Source organism: Rattus norvegicus, chromosome 5 (genome assembly GCF_036323735.1).
Source record: "Rattus norvegicus strain BN/NHsdMcwi chromosome 5, GRCr8, whole genome shotgun sequence".
Taxonomy (NCBI): Eukaryota; Metazoa; Chordata; class Mammalia; order Rodentia; family Muridae; genus Rattus; species Rattus norvegicus.
Window position 1 is genome coordinate 137,667,828 of NC_086023.1, and position 20,018 is coordinate 137,687,845.

Consider the following 20,018-nt stretch of genomic DNA (forward strand, 5'->3'; position numbering starts at 1 on the left):
AAAAAACATAGACTAACTGACTGGATATGTAAACAGGAACCAGCATTTTGCTGCATACAGGAAACACACCTCAATGATAAAGACAGACACTAACTCAGAGTAAAGGGCTGGAAACCACTTTTCCAAGCTGATGATCTAAACAAACAAGCTGTAGAAGTCATCCGAATATTGAATAAGATCAACTTTCAACCAAAAGTTAGCAAAAAAGATAAGAAAGGACACTTCACATTCATCAAAGGAAAAATCCACCAAGATGAACTCTCAATCCTGAATATTTATGGTCCAAAAACAAGGGCCCCTACATTCAGAAAAAAACCTTACTAAAGCTCAAAGTACACATTGCACCTCTCACATAATAGTGGGAGACTTCAACAACCCACTCTCATCTATGGACAGATCACAGAAACAAAAACTAAACAGACACATAGAGAAACTAACAGAAGCTATGAACCAAATGGATTTAATGGCTATCTATAGAATAGTTCGTCCATACATACATCCTCTTCTCAGCACCTCATGGTACCTTCTCCAAAACTGACCACATACTAGGTCACAAACAGACCTCAACAGATACAAGAAGATTGAAATGATCCCATGCATCTTATCAGATAACCAATGACTAAGCCTGGTCTTCAATAACAACAAAAATGACAGAAAGCCTACGAACACATGGAAGTGGAACAATGCTCTACTCAATGATAACTTGCTCAAGGAAGAAATACAGAAAGAAATTAAAGACTTTTTAGAATTTAATGAAAATAAAGGCACAACATACTCAAACTTATGGGACACAATTAAAGCAGTTCTAAGAGGAAAACACATGGCTCTGAGAGCCTCCAAAAAGAAACTGGAGGAGGCATACGCTAGCAGCTTGACAGCACACCTAAAAGCTCTAGAACAAAAAGAAAGAAATACACCCAAGAGGAGTAGAAGGCAGTAAATAATCAAACTTCAGGATAAAGCCAACCAAGTAGAAATGAAAAGAACTATACAAAGAATCAACAAAACCAGGAGCTGGTTCTTTGACAAAATCAAGAAGATAGATAAACCCTTAGCGAGACAAAGCACTCGGCAGAGAGACAGTATCAAAATTTAAAAAATCAGAAATGAAAAGGGGTATATAACAAGAAAAACTGAGAAAATTCAGAAAATCATCACACCCTACTACAAAAGCATATACTACACAAAACTAGAAAATTGTGATGACATGGATAATTTTCTACACACATACTAGGTACCAAAGTTGAATCAGGATCAGATAAACCATCTAAACAGTTCCAGAACTCCTAAAGAAATAGAGGCAGTCTTTAAAAGTCTCCCAACCAAAAAAAGCCCAGGACCAGATGGGTTTAGTGCCGAATTCTATCAGACATTCATAGAAGACCTAATACCAATACTCTTCAAACTATTCCATAAAATAGAAATAGGCCCCGGCCCGCAGCAGCTCTCTGCTCCCAGACCCCGTGAGAGAGAGACCCAACCGCCTGGTCAGGTGGGCACTCCTGAGGCTGCAGAGCAGAAGAGACCACCAACACTGCTCACCCCTGCCCACATCCCTGGCCCAAGAGGAAACTGTATAAGGCCTCTGGGCTCCCGTGGGGGAGGGCCCAGGAGCGGCAGGACCCCTGCCTGAGACACCGCCAGAACCTGAAGGAAACAGACCGGATAAACAGTTCTCTGCACCCAAATCCCGTGGGAGGGAGAGCTAAACCTTCAGAGAGGCAGACAAGCCTGGGAAACCAGAAGAGACTGCTCTCTGCACACACATCTCGGACGCCAGAGGAAAAAGCCAAAGACCATCTGGAACCCTGGTGCACTGAAGATCCCGGAAACGGAAGCACAGGTCTTCCTGGTTGCTGCCGCTGCAGAGAGCCCGTGGGCAGCACCCCACGAGCGAACTTGAGCCTCGGGACCACAGGTAAGACCAACTTTTCTGCTGCAAGAAAGCTGCCTGGTGAACTCAAGACACAGGCCCACAGGAACAGCTGAAGACCTGTAGAGAGGAAAAACTACACGCCCAAAAGCAGAACACTCTGTCCCCATAACTGACTGAAAGAGAGGAAAACAGGTCTACAGCACTCCTGACACACAGGCTTATAGGACAGTCTAGCCACTGTCAGAAATAGCAGAACAAAGTAACACTAGAGATAATCTGATGGCGAGAGGCAAGCGCAGGAACCCAAGCAACAGAAACCAAGACTACATGGCACCATCAGAGCCCAACTCTCCCATCAAAACAAACATGGAATATCCAAACACACCAGAAAAGCAAGATCTAGTTTCAAAATCATTTTTGATCATGATGCTGGAGGACTTCAAGAAAGACGTGAGGAACTCCCTTAGAGAACAAGTAGAAGCCTACAGAGAGGAATCGCAAAAATGCCTGAAAGAATTCCAGGAAAACATAAATAAACAAGTAGAAGCCCATAGAGAGGAGACACAAAAATCCCTGAAAAAATTCCAGGAAAACACAATCAAACAGTTGGAGGAATTAAAAATGGAAATAGAAGCAATCAAGAAAGAACACATGGAAACAACCCTGGATATAGAAAACCAAAAGAAGAGACAAGGAGCTGTAGATACAAGCTTCACCAACAGAATACAAGAGATGGAAGAGAGAATCTCAGGAGCAGAAGATTCCATAGAAATCATTGACTCAACTGTCAAAGGTAATGTAAAGCGGAAAAAGCTACTGGTCCAAAACATACAGGAAATCCAGGACTCAATGAGAAGATCAAACCTAAGGATAATAGGTATAGAAGAGAGTGAAGACTCCCAGCTCAAAGGACCAGTAAATATCTTCAACAAAATCATAGAAGAAAACTTCCCTAACCTAAAAAAAGAGATACCCATAGATATACAAGAAGCCTTCAGAACTCCAAATAGATTGGACCAGAAAAGAAACACCTCCCGTCACATAATTGTCAAAACACCAAACACACAAAATAAAGAAAGAATATTAAAAGCAGTAAGGGAAAAAGGTCAAGTAACATATAAAGGCAGACCTATCAGAATCACACCAGACTTCTCGCCAGAAACTATGAAGGCCAGAAGATCCTGGACTGATGTCATACAGACCCTAAGAGAACACAAGTGCCAGCCCAGGTTACTGTATCCAGCAAAACTCTCAATTAACATTGATGGAGAAACCAAGATATTCCATGACAAAACCAAATTTACACAATATCTTTCTACAAATCCAGCACTACAAAGGATAATAAATGGTAAAGCCCAACATAAGGAGGCAAGCTATACCCTAGAAGAAGCAGGAAACTAATCGTCTTGGCAACGAAACAAAGAGAATGAAAGCATACAAACATAACCTCACATCCAAATATGAATATAACGGGAAGCAATAATCACTATTCCTTAATATCTCTCAATATCAATGGCCTCAACTCCCCAATAAAAAGACATAGATTAACAAACTGGATACGCAACGAGGACCCTGCATTCTGCTGCCTACAGGAAACACACCTCAGAGACAAAGACAGACACTACCTCAGAGTGAAAGGCTGGAAAACAACTTTCCAAGCAAATGGTCAGAAGAAGCAAGCTGGAGTAGCCATTCTAATATCAAATAAAATCAATTTCCAACTAAAAGTCATCAAAAAAGATAAGGAAGGACACTTCATATTCACCAAAGGAAAAATCCACCAAGATGAACTCTCAATTCTAAATATCTATGCCCCAAATACAAGGGCACCTACATACGTAAAAGAAACCTTACTAAAGCTCAAAACACACATTGCACCTCACACAATAATAGTGGGAGATTTCAACACCCCACTCTCATCAATGGACAGATCATGGAAACGGAAATTAAACAGTGATGTCGACAGACTAAGAGAAGTCATGAGCCAAATGGACTTAACGGATATTTATAGAACATTCTATCCTAAAGCAAAAGGATATACCTTCTTCTCAGCTCCTCATGGTACTTTCTCCAAAATTGACCATATAATTGGTCAAAAAACGGGCCTCAACAGGTACAGAAAAATAGAAATAATCCCATGCGTGCTAGCGGACCACCACGGCCTAAAACTGGTCTTCAATAACAATAAGGGAAGAATGCCCACATATACGTGGAAATTGAACAATGCTCTACTCAATGATAACCTGGTCAAGGAAGAAATAAAGAAAGAAATTAAAAACTTTTTAGAATTTAATGAAAATGAAGGTACAACATACCCAAACTTATGGGACACAATGAAAGCTGTGCTAAGAGGAAAACTCATAGCGCTGAGTGCCTGCAGAAAGAAACAGGAAAGAGCATATGTCAGCAGCTTGACAGCACACCTAAAAGCTCTAGAACAAAAAAGAAGCAAATACACCCAGGAGGAGTAGAAGGCAGGAAATAATCAAACTCAGAGCTGAAATCAACCAAGTAGAAACAAAAAGGACCATAGAAAGAATCAACAGAACCAAAAGATGGTTCTTTGAGAAAATCAACAAGATAGATAAACCCTTAGCCAGCCTAAAGAGAGGACACAGAGAGTGTGTCCAAATTAACAAAATCAGAAATGAAAAGGGAGACATAACTACAGATTCAGAGGAAATTCAAAAAATCATGAGATCTTACTATAAAAACCTATATTCAACAAAACTTGAAAATCTTCAGGAAATGGACAATTTCCTAGACAGATACCAGGTATCGAAGTTAAATCAGGAACAGATAAAGCAGTTAAACAACCCCATAACTCCTAAGGAAATAGAAGCAGTCATTAAAGGTCTCCCAACCAAAAAGAGCCCAGGTCCAGACGGGTTTAGGGCAGAATTCTATCAAACCTTCATAGAAGACCTCATACCAATATTATCCAAACTATTCCACAAAATTGAAACAGATGGAGCACTACCGAATTCCTTCTACGAAGCCACAATTACTCTTATACCTAAACCACACAAAGACAAAACAAAGAAAGAGAACTTCAGACCAATTTCCCTTATGAATATCGACGCAAAAATACTCAATAAAATTCTGGCAAACCGAATTCAAGAGCACATCAAAACAATCATCCACCATGATCAAGTAGGCTTCATCCCAGGCATGCAGGGATGGTTTAATATACGGAAAACCATCAACGTGATCCATTATATAAACAAACTGAAAGAACAGAACCACATGATCATTTCATTAGATGCTGAGAAAGCATTTGACAAAATTCAACACCCCTTCATGATAAAAGTCCTGGAAAGAATAGGAATTCAAGGCCCATACCTAAACATAGTAAAAGCCATATACAGCAAACCAGTTGCTAACATTAAACTAAATGGAGAGAAACTTGAAGCAATCCCACTAAAATCAGGGACTAGACAAGGCTGCCCACTCTCTCCCTACTTATTCAATATAGTTCTTGAAGTTCTAGCCAGAGCAATCAGACAACAAAAGGAGATCAAGGGGATACAGATCGGAAAAGAAGAGGTCAAAATATCACTATTTGCAGATGACATGATAGTATATTTAAGTGATCCCAAAAGTTCCACCAGAGAACTACTAAAGCTGATAAACAACTTCAGCAAAGTGGCTGGGTATAAAATTAACTCAAATAAATCAGTAGCCTTCCTCTACACAAAAGAGAAACAAGCCGAGAAAGAAATTAGGGAAACGACACCCTTCATAATAGACCCAAATAATATAAAGTACCTCGGTGTGACTTTAACCAAGCAAGTAAAAGATCTGTACAATAAGAACTTCAAGACACTGAGGAAAGAAATTGAAGAAGACCTCAGAAGATGGAAAGATCTCCCATGCTCATGCATTGGCAGGATTAATATAGTAAAAATGGCCATTTTACCAAAAGCAATCTACAGATTCAATGCAATCCCCATCAAAATACCAATCCAATTCTTCAAAGAGTTAGACAGAACAATTTGCAAAATCATCTGGAATAACAAAAAACCCAGGATAGCTAAAGCTATCCTCAACAATAAAAGGACTTCAGGGGGAATCACTATCCCTGAACTCAAGCAGTATTACAGAGCAATAGTGATAAAAACTGCATGGTATTGGTACAGAGACAGACAGATAGACCAATGGAATAGAATTGAAGACCCAGAAATGAACCAACACACCTATGGTCACTTGATTTTTGACAAAGGAGCCAAAACCATCCAATGGAAAAAAGATAGCATTTTCAGCAAATGGTGCTGGTTCAACTGGAGGGCAACATGTAGAAGAATGCAGATCGATCCATCCTTATCACCCTGTACAAAGCTTAAGTCCAAGTGGATCAAGGACCTCCACATCAAACCAGACACACTCAAACTAATACAAGAAAAACTAGGGAAGCATCTGGAACACATGGGCACTGGAAAAAATTTCCTGAACAAAACACCAATGGCTTATGCTCTAAGATCAAGAATCGACAAATGGGATCTCATAAAACTGCAAAGCTTCTGTAAGGCAAAGGACACTGTGGTTAGGACAAAACGGCAACCAACAGATTGGGAAAAGATCTTTACCAATCCTACATCATGTAGAGGCCTTATATCCAAAATATACAAAGAACTCAAGAAGTTAGACCGCAGGGAAACAAATAACCCTATTAAAAAATGGGGTTCAGAGCTAAACAAAGAATTCACAGCTGAGGAATGCCGAATGGCTGAGAAACACCTAAAGAAATGTTCAACATCTTTAGTCATAAGGGAAATGCAAATCAAAACAACCCTGAGATTTCACCTCCCACCAGTGAAAATGGCTAAGATCAAAAACTCAGGTGACAGCAGATGCTGGCGAGGATTTGGAGAAAGAGGAACACTCCTCCATTGTTGGTGGGATTGCAGACTGGTAAAACCATTCTGGAAATCAGTCTGGAGGTTCCTCAGAAAATTGGACATTGAACTGCCTGAGGATCCAGCTATACCTCTCTTGGGCATATACCCAAAAGATTCCTCAACATACAAAAGAGACACGTGCTCTACTATGTTCATCGCAGCCTTATTTATAATAGCCAGAAACTGGAAAGAACCCAGATGCCCTTCAACAGAGGAATGGATACAGAAAATGTGGTACATCTACACAATGGAATATTACTCAGCTATCAAAAACAACGAGTTTATGAAATTCGTAGGCAAATGGTTGGAACTGGAAAATATCATCCTGAGTGAGCTAACCCATTCACAGAAAGACATACATGGTATGCACTCATTGATAAGTGGCTATTAGCCCAAATGCTTGAATTACCCTAGATCCCTCGAACAAACGAAACTCAAGACGGATGATCAAAATGTGAATGCTTCACTCCTTCTTTAAATGAGGAAAAAGAATACCCTTGGCAGGGAAGGGAGAGGCAAAGATTAAAACAGAGACTGAAGGAACACCCATTCAGAGCCTGCCCCACATGTGGCCCATACATATATAGCCACCCAATTAGACAAGATGGATGAAGCAAAGAAGTGCAGACCGACAGGAGCCGGATGTAGATCACTCCTGAGAGACACAGCCAGAATACAGCAAATACAGAGGCGAATGCCAGCAGCAAACCACTGAACTGAGAATAGGTCCCCCGTTGAAGGAATCAGAGAAAGAACTGGAAGAGCTTGAAGGGGCTCGAGACCCCAAAAGTACAACAATGTCAAGCAACCAGAGCTTCCAGGGACTAAGCCACTACCTAAAGACTATACATGGACTGACCCTGGACTCTGACCCCATAGGTAGCAATGAATATCCTAGTAAGAGCACCAGTGGAAGGGGAAGCCCTGGGTCCTGCTAAGACTGAACCCCCAGTGAACTAGACTATGGGGGGAGGGCGGCAATGGGGGGAGGGTTGGGAGGGGAACACCCATAAGGAAGGGGAGGGGGGAGGGGGATGTTTGCCCGGAAACCGGGAAAGGGAATAACACTTGAAATGTATATAAGAAGTACTCAAGTTAATAAAAAAAAAAAAGAAATGAAAAAAAAATAGAAATAGAAGGAATACTACCTGATTTCTTCTACGTAGCCACAATTATGTCTGTACCTAAACCACACAAAGACCCAACAAAAAAGAGAACTTCAGACCAATTTCCCATATGAATATCAATGGAAAAATACTCAGGAAAAGTTTTGCAAACCAAATTCAAGAACACATGAAAATTATCATCCATCATGATCAAGTAAGCTTCCCTGGGATGGTTCAATATATAGAAATACATCAGTGAAATCCTCCATATAAACAAACTCAAAGAAAAAAGTCACACAATTATTTCATTACATGCTATAAAAAGCATTTGACAAAATTCAAATTCCCTTCATGTTAAAAGTCTTGAAAAGATCAGAAATTCAAGGCCCATACCTAAACATAGTAAAATCAATATACAGCAAACCAGTAGCCAACATCAAATTAAATGGAGAGAAGATTGAAGCAATCCCACTGAAATCAGGGACTAGAGAAGGCTGTCAGCTCTCTCCCAATGTATTCAATATAGTACTCAAAGTTCTAGTCAGAGCAATAAGACAACAAAAGGAGGTCAAAGGGATACAAATTGGAAAGGAAGAAGTCAAAATATCACTCTTTGCAAAAGGTATGATAGTATACTTAAGTGAACCCAAAAGTTCCACCAGAGAACTACTAAAGCTGATAAACAACTTCAGCAAGTGGCTGGATATAAAATGAATTGAAACAAGTCAGTAGCCTTCCTCTACTCAAAGGATAAACATGCTGAGAAAGAAATTAGGGAAATGACACCCTTCACAATAGGCACAAATAATATGAAATACCTCAGTGTGACTCTAACCAAGCATGAGAAAGATCTGTATGACAAGAACTTCAAGTCTCTGAAGAAAGAAATTGAAGATCGCAGAAGATGGAAAGATCTCCCATGCTTGTGGATTAGCAGGATTAATATGGTAAAAATGGCCATCTTGCAAAAAACAATCTACAGATTCAATGCAATCCCCATCAAAATTCCAACCCAATTCTTCATAGAGTTAGAAAGAACGATTTGCACATTCATTTGTAATCACAAAAAAACAAAAACAAAAACAAAACAGGTTAGCGAAAACTACCTTCGACAGTGAAAGAAGTTCTGGGGGAATCACCATCCCTGACGTCAAGCAGTATTACAGAGCAAAAGTGATTAAAAAAAAAGAAAGAAAGAAAAAAAACTGTAGGGTATTGGTACAGAGACAGGCAGGTAGATCACTGGAATAGAATTGAAAACCTAGAAATGAACCCACACACGTATGATCACTTGATTTTTGAGAAAGGGTCTAAAACCATACAATAGAAAAAAGCATTTTCAACAAATGATGCTGGTTCAACTGGCAGTTCGTATGTAGAAAAAATGCAAATACATCCATTCTTATTGTCTTGTACAAAGCTCAAGTCCAAGTGGATGGAGGACATACATATAAAACCATACACACTCAAACTAAGAGAAGAAAAAGTGGGGAAGAGCCTCAATCACATAGGCACTGGGGAAAATTTCCTGAACAGAATACCAATGGCTTATGGTCTAAGATCAAGAATCAACAAACGGACCTCATAAAATTGCAAAGCTTCTGTAAGGCAAAGGACACTGTCATTAGGACAAAATGACAACCAACAGATTGGGAAAAGATCTTTACCAATCCTACATCTGGTAGAGGGCTAATATCAAATATATACAAAGAACTCAAGAAGTTAGACTCCAGAGAGTCAACTAACCCTATGAAAAATGGGGTACAGAGCTAAACAAGGAATTCTCATCTGAGGAATATCAAATGGCTGAGAAGTACCTAAAGAAATGTTCAACATGCTTAGTCATCAGGGAATGCAAATTAAAACAACCCTTACATTCCACCTCACACCAGGGTAGAATTGCTAAGATCAAAAACTCAGGTGACAACAGATGCGAGCAAGAATGTGGAGAAAGAGGAACACTCCTCCATTGTTGGTGGGATTGCAAGCTGGTACAACCACTCTAGAAATCAGCCTGGATTCCTCAGAAAATTGGACATAGTTCTACCTGAGGACCCAGTGATACCACTCCTGGGCATATACCCAAATGATGCTCCAACATATAACAAGGGCACATGCTCCACTATGTTCATAGTAGCCTTATTTATAATTTCCAGAAGCTGGAAAGAACCCAGATGCCCTTTAACAGAGGAAAAGATAAAATTTCCTATATCTACATGGTGCAGTACTACTCAGCTATCAAAACCAATAACTTCTTGTAATTCATAGGCAAATGGATTGAGCCAGAAAAAAATCATCCTGAGTGAAGTAACCCAGTCACAATAAAATACACATTGTTTGCTTGCACTCACTGATTAGTGGATATTAGCCAAAAAGCTCAAATTACTCAAGGTACAATCCATAGACCACATTAAGCTCAAGAAGAAGGATGACCAAAGTGCAGATGCTTCAGTCCTTCTTAAAAGGGGGAATAGAAGTATTCTTAGGTGGAGATGTGAAGACAAAGTTTGGAGCAGAGACTGTAAGAATGATCATTCAGAGCCCCACCTGGGGATCTAGCCCATATACACACACAGCCACCAAACCTAGACAATATTTATGAAGCCAAGTTGTGCATGCTGATAGGAACCTGATATAGCTGTCTCCTCAGAGGCTCAACCAGAGCATGACAAATACAGAGGCAATTACTAGCAGCAAATCATTGAACTGAGAATGAGGACCCCACTGGAGGACTTAGAGAAAGGATTGAAGGAACTGAATGGGCTTGCAATCCCACAAGAACAAAAATACCAACTAACCGGAGCTCCCAGGGACTAAACCACTACCCAAAGACTATACATGAACTGAACCATGGCTCCAGCTGCATTTATAGCTGAGGATTGCCTTGTTGGGGACCAATGGGATGAGAAGCCCTTGGCCCTGCCGAGGCTTGACCCCCAATGGAGGGGAACATCAGGGTGGGGAGGTTGGACGGCCTGGGTAGGTGGGTGTGGGAACACCCTCATAGAAGAAGGGGCAGGGCTAATGTGATAGGGTACTTATGGGTGGGAAACTGGGAGAGGAGATACCATTTGAAATATAAGTGAATAATATCCAATAAAAAAAGAATTAAAGCTTCCTGGTTGCTGCCCCCGCGGAGAGCTCGTAGGCAGCACCCCACGAGCAAACTTGAGCCTCGGGACCACAGGTAAGACAAACCTTCCTGCTCCAAGCGACCTGCCTGGTGAACTCAGGACACACAGAGGCAAAATTACTCTAGGACTGGACACTTCCGGTTTTTAGCAGGATTCCCAAACCCGCGGATCCCTGCCCGCAGCAGCTCGCTGCTCCCAAACCTCGTGGGAGAGAGACCTCACCGCCTGGACAGGTGGGTACTCCTGAGACTGCAGAGCGGAAGAGACCACCAACACTGCCCACCCCTGCCCACATCCCTGGCCCAAGAGGAAACTGTATATGGCCTCTGGGTTCCCTTGGATAAGGGCACAGCAGCAGCAGGTCCCCTGCATCTGAGACACCGCCGGAACCTGAAGGGACCGACCAGATAAACAGTTCTCTGCACCCAAATCCCGTGGGAGGGAGAGCTAAACCTTCAGAGAGGCAGACACGCCTGGGAAACCAGAAGAGACTGCACTCTGCACACATTACTGATTCCTGAGGAAAACACCAAACGCCATCTGGAACCCTGGTGCACGAAAGCTCCCGGAAAGGGTGGCACAGATCTTCCTGGTTGCTGCCCCCACGGAGAGCTCGTAGGCAGCACCCCACAAGCAAACTTGAGCCTCGGGACCACAGGTAAGACAAACGTTCCTGCTCCAAGCGACCTGCCTGGTGAACTCAGGACAACAGAGGCAAAAATGCTCTAGGAACGGACACTTCCAGTTTCTGGCGGGATTCCCAAACCCGAGGATCCCTGCCCGCAGCAGCTCGCTGCTCCCAAACCCCGTGGAAGAGAGACCTCACCGCCTAGACAGGTGGGCACTCCTGAGATTGCAGAGGGGAAGAGACCACCAACACTGCCCACCCCTCCCCACATCACTGGCCCAAGAGGAAACTGTATATTGCCTCTGGGTTCCCTTGGATAAGGGCACAGCAGCAGCAGGTCCCCCACGTCTGAGAAACTGCCAGAACCTGAAGGGACCAACCAGACGCACCCAAATCCCGTGGGAGGGAGAGCTAAACCTTCAGAGAGGCAGACACGCCTGGGAAACCAGAAGAGACTACACTCTGCCCACATTTCTGATTCCAGAGGAAAACACCAAACGCCCTCTGGAACCCTGGTGCACGGAAGCTCCCGGAAAGGGTGGCACAGATCTTCCTGGTTGCTGTCCCCACAGAGAGCTCATAAGCAACACCCCACGAGCAAACTTGAGCCTCGGGACCACAGGTAAGACAAACCTTCCTACTCCAAGCGACCTGCCTAGTGAACTCAGGACACAGGCCCACAGGAACAGCTGAAGACCTTTAGAGAGGAAAAACTACATGCCCAAAAGCAGAACACTCTGTTCCCATAACTGACTGAAAGAAAACAGGAAAACAGGTCTACAGCACCCATGACACACAGGCTTATAGGACAGTCTAGCAACTGTCAGAAATAGAAGAACAAAGTAACACTAGAGATAATCTGATGGCGAGAGGCAAACGCAGGAATCCAAGCAACAGAAACCAAGACTACATGGTATCATCGGAGCCCAATTCTTTCACCAAAGCAAACACGAAATATCCAAACATACCAGAAAAGCAAGATCTAGTTTCAAAATCATATTTGATCATGATGCTGGAGGACTTCAAGAAAGACATGAAGAACTCCCTTAGAGAAATGCAGGAAAACATAAATAAACAAGTAGAAGCCTGTACAGAGGAATCACAAAAATCCCTGAAAGAATTCGAGGAAAACACAATCAAACAGTTGAAGGAATTAAAAACAGAAATAGAAGCAATCAAGAAAGAACACATGGAAACAACCCTGGATATAGAAAACCAAAAGAAGAGACAAGGAGCTGTAGATACAAGCTTCACCAACAGAATACAAAAGATAGAAGAGAGAATCTCAGGAGCAGAAGATTCCATAGAAATCATTGACTCAACTGTCAAAGATAATGTAAAGCGGAAAAGCTACTGATCCAAAACATACAGGAAATCCAGGACTCAAGGACAGTCCTAAGGATAATAGGTATAGAAGAAAGTGAAGACTCCCAGCTCAGAGGACCAGTAAATATCTTCAACAAAATCATGGAAGAAATCTTCCCTATCCTAAAGAAAGAGATACCCATAAGCATACAAGAAGCCTACAGAACTCCAAATAGATTGGACCAGAAAAGAAACTCCTCCTGTCACATAATAGTCAAAACACCAAATGCACAAAATAAAGAAAGAATATTAAAAGCAGTAAGGAAAAAAGGTCAAGTAACATATAAAGGCAGACCTATCAGAATCATACCAGACTTTTCGTCAGAGACTATGAAAGCCAGAAGATCCTGGACAGATGTCATACAGACCCTAAGAGAACACAAATGACAGCCCAGGTTACTGTATCCTGCAAAACTCTCAATTAACATAGATGGAGAAACCAAGATATTCCACGACAAAACCAAATTTACACAATATCTTTCTACAAATCCAGCACTACAAAGGATAATAAATTGTAAAGCCCAACATAAGGAGGCAAGCTATACCCTAGAAGAAGCAAGAAACTAATCGTCTTGGCAACAAAACAAAGAGAAGAAAAGCACACAAACATAACCTCATATCCAAATATGAATATAACAGGAAGCAATAATCACTATTCCTTAATATCTCTCAACATCAATGGCCTCAACTCCCCAATAAAAAGACATAGATTAACAAACTGGATACGCAACGAGGACCCTGCATTCTGCTGCCTACAGGAAACACACCTAAGAGACAAAGACAGACACTACCTCAGACTGAAAGGCTGGAAAACAGTTTTCCAAGCAAATGGTCGGAAGAAGCAAGCTGGAGTAGCCATTCTAATATCAAATAAAATCAATTTTCAACTAAAAGTCATCAAAAAAGATAAGGAAGGACACTTCATATTCATCAAAGGAAAAATCCACCAAGATGAACTCTCAATCCTAAATATCTATGCCCCAAATACAAGGGCACCTACATACGTAAAAAAAAAAAAAAAACCTTACTAAAGCTCAAAACACACATTGCACCTCACACAATAATAGTAGGAGATTTCAACACCCCACTCTCATCAATGGACAGATCATGGAAACATAAATTAAACAGAGACATAGACAGACTAAGAGAAGTCATGAACCAAATGGACTTAACAGATATTTATAGAACATTCTATCCTAAAGCAATTCTACCTTCTTCTCAGCTCCTCATGGTACTTTCTCCAAAATTGATCATATAATTGGTCAAAAAACGGGCCTCAACAGGTACAGAAGGATAGAAATAATCCCATGCATGCTATCAGACCACCACGGCCTAAAGCTGGTCTTCAATAACAATAAGGGAAGAACGCCCACATATACGTGGAAGTTGAACAATGCTCTACTCATCAATATCCTGGTCAAGGAAGAAATAAAGAAAGAAATTAAAAACTTTTTAGAATTTAATGAAAATGAAGGTACAACATACCCAAACTTAAGGGACACAATGAAAGCTGTGCTAAGAGGAAAACTCATAGCTCTGAGTGCCTGCAGAAAGAAACAGGAAAGAGCATATGTCACCAGCTTGACAGCACACCTAAAAGCTCTAGAACAAAAAGAAGCAAATACACCCAGGAGGAGTAGAAGGCAGGAAATAATCAAACTCAGAGCTGAAATCAACCAAGTAGAAACAAAAAAGACCATAGAAAGAATCAACAGAACCAAAAGTTGGTTCTTTGAGAAAATCAACAAGATAGATAAACCCTTAGCCACACTAATGAGAGGACACAGAGAGTGTGTCCAAATTAACAAAATCAGAAATGAAAAGGGAGACATAACTACAGAATCAGAGGAAATTCAAAAAATCATCAGATATTACTATAAAAGCCTATATTCAACAAAACTTGAAAATCTTCAGGAAATGGACAATTTCCTAGACAGATACCAGGTACTGAAGTTAAATCAGGAACAGATAAACCAGTGAAACAACCCCATAAGTCCTAAGGAAATAGAAGCAGTCATTAAAGGTCTCCCAACCAAAAAGAGCCCAGGTCCAGACGGGTTTAGTGCAGAATTCTATCAGACCTTCATATAAGACCTCACACCAATATTATCCAAACTATTCCACAAAATTGAAACAGATGGAGCACTACCGAATTCTTTCTATGAAGCCACAATTACTCTTATACCTAAACCACACAAAGACCCAACAAAGAAAGAGAACTTCAGACCAATTTCCCTTATGAATATCGACGCAAAAATACTCAATAAAATTCTGGCAAACCGAATCCAAGAGCACGTCAAAACAATCATCCACCATGATCAAGTAGGCTTCATCCCAGGCATGCAGGGATGGTTTAATATACGGAAAACCATCAACGTGATCCATTATATAAACAAACTGAAAGAGCAAAACCACATGATCATTTCATTAGATGCTGAGAAAGCATTTGACAAAATTCAATACCCCTTCATGATAAAAGTCCTGGAAAGAATAGGAATTCAAGGCCCATACATAAAAGCCATATACAGCAAACCAGTTGCTAACATTAAACCAAATGGAGAGAAACTTGAAACAATCCCACTAAAATCAGGGACTAGACAAGGTTGCCCACTCTCTCCCTACTTATTCAATATAGTTCTTGAAGTTCTAGCCAGAGCAATCAGACAACAAAAGGAGGTCAAGGGGATACAGATCGGAAAAGAAGAAGTCAAAGTATCACTATTTGCAGATGATATGATAGTATATTTAAGTGATCCCAAAAGTTCCACCAGAGAACTACTAAACCTTCATAAACAACTTGATAAACAACTTCAGCAAAGTGGCTGGGTATAAAATTAACTCAAATAAATCAGTAGCCTTCCTCTACACAAAAGAGAAACAAGCCGAGAAAGAAATTAGGGAAACGACACAATTCATAATAGACCCAAATAATATAAAGTACCTTGGTGTGACTTTAACCAAGCAAGTAAAAGATCTGTACAATAAGAACTTCAAGATGCTGAAGAAAGAAATTGAAGAAGACCTCAGAAGATGGAAAGATCTCCCATGCTCATGGATTGGCAGGATTAATATAGTAAAAATGGCCATTTTACCAAAAGCGATCTACAGATTCAATGCAATCCCCATCAAAATACCAATCCAATTCTTCAAAGAGTTAGACAGAACAATTTGCAAATTCATCTGGAATAACAAAAAACCCAGGATAGCTAAAACTATCCTCAACAAAAAAAGGACTTCAGGGGGAATCACTATCCCTGAACTCAAGCAGTATTACAGAGCAATAGTGATAAAAACTGCATGGTATTGGTACAGAGACAGACAGATAGACCAATGGAATAGAATTGAAGACCCAGAAATGAACCCACACACCTATGGTCACTTGATTTTTGACAAAGGAGCCAAAACCATCCAATGGAAAAAAGATAGCATTTTCAGCAAATGGTGCTGGTTCAACTGGAGGGCAACATGTAGAAGAATGCAGATCGATCCATCCTTATCACCCTGTACAAAGCTTAAGTCCAAGTGGATCAAGGACCTCCACATCAAACCAGACACACTCAAACTAATAGAAGAAAAACTAGGGAAGCATCTGGAACACATGGGCACTGGAAAAAATTTCCTGAACAAAACACCAATGGCTTATGCTCTAAGATCAAGAATCGACAAATGGGATCTCATAAAACTGCAAAGCTTCTGTAAGGCAAAGGACACTGTGGTTAGGACAAAACGGCAACCAACAGATTGGGAAAAGATCTTTACCAATCCTACATCATGTAGAGGCCTTATATCCAAAATATACAAAGAACTCAAGAAGTTAGACCGCAGGGAAACAAATAACCCTATTAAAAAATGGGGTTCAGAGCTAAACAAAGAATTCACAGCTGAGGAATGCCGAATGGCTGAGAAACACCTAAAGAAATGTTCAACATCTTTAGTCATAAGGGAAATGCAAATCAAAACAACCCTGAGATTTCACCTCCCACCAGTGAGAATGGCTAAGATCAAAAACTCAGGTGACAGCAGATGCTGGCGAGGATGCGAAGAAAGAGGAACACTCCTCCATTGTTGGTGGGATTGCAGACTGGTACAACCATTCTGGAAATCAGTCTGGAGGTTCCTCAGAAAATTGGACATTGAACTGCCTGAGGATCCAGCTATACCTCTCTTGGGCATATACCCAAAAGATGCCCCAACATATAAAAAAGACACGTGCTCCTCTATGTTCATAGCAGCCTTATTTATAATAGCCAGAAGCTGGAAAGAACCCAGATGCCCTTCAACAGAGGAATGGATACAGAAAATGTGGTACATCTACACAATGGAATATTACTTAGCTATCAAAAACAATGACTTTATGAAATTCGTAGTCAAATGGTTGGAACTGGAAAATATCATCCTGAGTGAGGTAACCCAATCATAGAAAAACACACATGGTATGCACTCATTGATAAGTGGCTATTAGCCCAAATGCTTGAATTACCCTAGATGCCTAGAACAAATGAAACTCAAGACGGATGATCAAAATGTGAATGCTTCACTCCTTCTTTAAAAGGGGAACTAGAATACCCTTGGTAGGGAATAGAGAGGAAAAGATTAAAACAGACACACAAGGAACACCCATTCAGAGCTTGCCCCACATGTGGCCCATACATATACAGCCACCCAATTAGACAAGATGGATAAAGCAAAGAAGGGCAGGCTGACAGGAACAGGATGTAGATCTCTCCTGAGAGACACAGCCAGAATACAGCAAATACATAGGCAAATGTCAGCAGCAAACCACTGAACTGAGAATAGGACCCCCATTGAAGGAATCAGAGAAAGAACTGGAAGAGCTCGAAGGGGCTCATGACCCCTTATGAACAACAATGCCAAGCAACCAGAGCTTCCAAGGACTAAGCCACTACCTAAAGACTATACATGGAATGACCCTGGACTCTGACCTCATAGGAAGCAATGAATATCCTAGTAAGAGCACCAGTGGAAGGGGAAGCCCTGGGTCCTGCTAAGACTGAACCCCCAGTGAACTAGACTGTTGGGGGGAGGGCGGCAATGGGGGGAGGGTTGGGAGGGGAGTACCTATAAGGAAGGGGAGGGGGAGGGATTAGGGGGATGTTTGCCCGGAAACTGGGAAAGGGAATGACACTGGAAATGTAAATAAATACTCAAGTTAATAAAAAAATAAATAAATAAAAAAACAAAACAAAAAAAAAAGAAATCAAAAAGGTAGAGATTGTTACAGGATTTGCAAAGGATTGATGAAGTTTTAGAACTTATGAGAGGATTACAGCCTGTTTGTTTACTCCAACTGCCATTTCAATATAGATTTAGAGGATTATTTTTATGCAGTTTGTTTACGTCCTGGCGATTGTGAGGAGTTTTCATTTCGTGAGCTTGCTTATAATTTTACAGAGCCCATGAAGTGATATCATTAAAAATTTTACAAAAAAAATGGCTAATAGCCTTATATTATGTACTTTTGTCACTTCTTCAATGTAAGAAGTTAAAACTTTAAATCTTTCAGTGTATATGGAAATTTTTACTACAAACCTCTGCTGTCAAAATGAGCTTTAATATTTGGGGATTAGCTGTTACACTACTCTAGAAAAGAATATTTGAAACTAATTTTAAGCTTCTAAGGATATGTTAATTGGCTAAGTACCTCACCTTACCAGAGGACTTAGGCCTTTGTTTGTTATTCATTGGAGATAAAGCTTCAGTTGTGTTAATACAGAATTGTAGGCTAGAGTCTTGAAAATATTTTAAAAAGAAACCTGGTAAAACATATCTTATTCCAAACAGCAATTAAATTGATTATTACAAATACTGATATTTGGCCTATTACATATACAAATCTTTCAGGCAAAATTGATACTTTTACTCTTTGCATGCTTTTGTATTTACTGTAAATTTGTACATACTGAAAGACCCTCAGACAGAGGAGACTCTCGCTCCAGTCCTGAGGACACTCACCACCCCACAAACACATGGGACTCAGTCTTGATGTAAAAACAAGAGGCTTACTTTGGGATACCAATGCATTGGGGCTCGTCACGGTCCTCACGCAGGAGGGATGTAAAGAGCCTCGAACAACAGCTTAAATAGTCATTTAAGATTACACAGTTTCATTAGCTCAGCTATTTCAGTGCCAGAGATAACTATGCAGATGTTTCTCGTCCTAGAATTCCTGGGATAAGGCTGTAACCCCATCAATGCAGCTATTTCAGTACCAAGGACGTCTGACTTGATATATGCTTTCTTATCCTGGGGTTCCCAGGACAAGGACCAAGGATATCTGTCTTGGCAGGTGTTTCTCTTCTGGAGTTCCTAGGACAAAGTTATAGCTATGTCAGCACAGCTGCATTCAGTACCAAGGACATCTCACTTCTATAGTGGTCAGTTAGCTTCCCAGAGATGTTTCTTGTCTTGTAATTGCCCTGCAGTAAATATGATCTATACTATCTGTTCTTATGGTCCGGCAGCTTCCTAGAGAGTGGGTAGGAATGTGCTTTCTGTACTTTCTGGTCTATTGTCTAACAACTAGGGGCTAAACAAGGGCTAGCTTAAAAGATTCTCATTCTTAAGAAATGGCTGCACTAATATCAAATGGGGATCTTTCAATACAACCCATAGAAAATGTGCTTATTGTATTTATAGGCGGTTCATCTAATAAAAATGCTACATAAATAATTGGACCACTTGTTAATTCTATTGAGTTCCCCTGCTTCAGCACAGATTATTTAATTACATGCTGTAGTCACTGTTTTTAAAATGTTAAAAAAAAATCAAGCTTTCAATTCATATACTGATAGCCAATGTGTGGCTTATGGTTTACAATTGATTAAAAAGTTTTCTTTTTTTTTTTAAAGATACTACTAACCCTCAAATTTTACAATTACTTAATGCTTTATCAGAGACAAGTTTTCTACATAAAATCAGTGAGTGATGATTTCAGTGTGAATGTCTGACAACTCACTGTCCTTTTAGTGCTCTGCCTCAGACAACTAAACA